Raw genomic sequence first — 2785 nt, 5'->3', positions numbered from 1 at the left:
ACTTATCGTCTGCAAAGCTATGTCGCGTGCTGCGGTATGCGGACACACTAAAAGCACCATAGTAGAACACAGATGAAGCTTCTAAGTTGATGTAATAGCCAGTAAGAAGTAGTACAGTTAAAGTTTTAGGTATCGGTTATTGACTTTTTACCCTTCTTTGGTGCCTTGGACATCAGCTAGGAAATTAAGATTTTGCATGAAGGGGGACTAGCAGCCGAGCTACACGGGAGAATGTGAAAAGTGTTCATATGTAGTAAAAACCTGAGAAATCCGTCCGTTTTCGTCATTTGTTATCGAATCGACTTAAAGCCAGATCGTCACATTGGCCGCTCTTCTCTCTGAAACGGTTGTACTTATCGTCTGCAAAGCTATGTGGCGTGCTGCGGTATGCTGAGACACTAAAAGCACCATAGTAGAACACAGATGAAGCTTCTAAGTTGATGTAATAGCCAGTAAGAAGTAGTACAATTAAAGTTTTAAGTATTTAATATTGACTTTTTAGCTGGCTTTGGTGCCTTGGACTTGAGCTAGGACCTTAAGATTCTGCATGAAAGGAGGACTAGCAGCCGAGTTGCACGGGAGAATGTGAAAAGTGTTCATATGTAGTAAAAACCTGAGAAATCGGTCCGTTTTCGTTATTTGGTATCGAACCGACTTAAAGCCAGATCGTCACATTGGCAGCTCTTCTCTCTGAAACGGTTGTACTTATCGTCTGCAAAGCTATGTCGCGTGCTGCGGTATGCGCAGACACTAAAATCACCATAGTAGAACACAGATGAGGCTTCTAAGTTGATGTAATAGCCAGTAAGAAGTAATCCAATTCAAGTTTTAGGTATCGATTATTGACTTTTTAGCTGGCTTTGGTGCCTTGGACATGAGCTAGGACCTTAAGATTCTGCATGAAAGGAGGACTAGCAGCCGATTTGCACGGGAGAATGTGAAAAGTGTTCATATGTAGTAAAAACCTGAGAAATCCGTCCGTTTTCGTCATTTGTTATCGAATCGACTTAAAACCAGATCGTCACAGTGGCCGCTCTTTTCTCTGAAACGCTTGTACTTATCGTCTGCAAAGCTATGTCGAATGCTGCGGTATGCGGAGACACTAAAAGCACCATAGTAGAACACATATGAAGCTTCTAAGTTGATGTAATAGCCAGTAAGAAGTAGTACAATTCAAGTTTTAGGTATTGAATATTGACTTTTTAGCTGGCTTTGGTGCCTTGGACATGAGCTATCACCTTAAGATTCTGCATAAAAGGAGGACTAGCAGCCGAGTTGCACGGGAGAATGTGAAAAGTGTTCATATGTAGTAAAAACCTGAGAAATCGGTCCGTTTTCGTTATTTGGTATCGAACCGACTTAAAGCCAGATCGTCACATTGGCAGCTCTTCTCTCTGAAACGGTTGTACTTATCGTCTGCAAAGCTATGTCGCGTGCTGCGGTATGCGCAGACACTAAAATCACCATAGTAGAACACAGATGAGGCTTCTAAGTTGATGTAATAGCCAGTAAGAAGTAATCCAATTCAAGTTTTAGGTATCGATTATTGACTTTTTAGCTGGCTTTGGTGCCTTGGACATGAGCTAGGACCTTAAGATTCTGCATGAAAGGAGGACTAGCAGCCGATTTGCACGGGAGAATGTGAAAAGTGTTCATATGTAGTAAAAACCTGAGAAATCCGTCCGTTTTCGTCATTTGTTATCGAATCTACTTAAAGCCAGATCGTCACAGTGGCCGCTCTTTTCTCTGAAACGCTTGTACTTATCGTCTGCAAAGCTATGTCGAATGCTGCGGTATGCGGAGACACTAAAAGCACCATAGTAGAACACATATGAAGCTTCTAAGTTGATGTAATAGCCAGTAAGAAGTAGTACAATTCAAGTTTTAGGTATTGAATATTGACTTTTTAGCTGGCTTTGGTGCCTTGGACATGAGCTATCACCTTAAGATTCTGCATAAAAGGAGGACTAGCAGCCGAGTTGCACGGGAGAATGTGAAAAGTGTTCATATGTAGTAAAAACCTGAGAAATCGGTCCGTTTTCGTCATTTGTTATCGAACCGACTTAAAGCAAGATCGTCACATTGGCCGCTCTTCTCTCTGAAACGGATGTACTTATCCTCTGCAAAGCTATGTCGCGTGCTGCGGTATGCGGAGACACTAAAATCACCATAGTAGAACACAGATGAAGCTTCTAAGTTGATGTAATAGCCAGTAAGATGTAGTACAATTCAAGTTTTAGGTATCGATTATTGACTTTTTAGCTGGCTTTGGTGCCTTGGACATGAGCTAGGACCTTTAGATTCTGCATGAAAGGAGGCCTAGCAGCCGAGTTGCACGGGAGAATGTGAAAAGTGTTCTATGTAGTAAAAACCTTAGAAATCCGTCCGTTTTCGTCATTTGTTATCGAATCGACTTAAAGCCAGATTGTCACATTGGCCGCTCTTCTCTCTGAAACGCTTGTACCTATCGTCTGCAAAGCTATGTCGCGTGCTGCGGTATGCGGAGACACTAAAATTACCATAGTAGAACACAGATGAAGCATCTAAGTTGATGTTATAGCCAGTAAGAAGTAATCCAATTCAAGTTTTAGGTATCGATTATTGACTTTTTAGCTGGCTTTGGTGCCTTGGACATGAGTTAGGACCTTAAGATTCTGCATGACAGGAGGACTAGCAGCTGATTTGCAAGGGAGAATGTGAAAAGTGTTCATATGTAGTAAAAACCTGAGAAATCCGTCCGTTTTCGTCATTTGTTATTGAATCTACTTAAAGCCAGATCGTCACA

The sequence above is a fragment of the Schistocerca gregaria genome, unplaced genomic scaffold, assembly GCF_023897955.1.
Source record: "Schistocerca gregaria isolate iqSchGreg1 unplaced genomic scaffold, iqSchGreg1.2 ptg000387l, whole genome shotgun sequence".
Classification (NCBI taxonomy): Eukaryota; Metazoa; Arthropoda; class Insecta; order Orthoptera; family Acrididae; genus Schistocerca; species Schistocerca gregaria.
Note: the sequence above shows the minus strand (reverse complement) of the source record.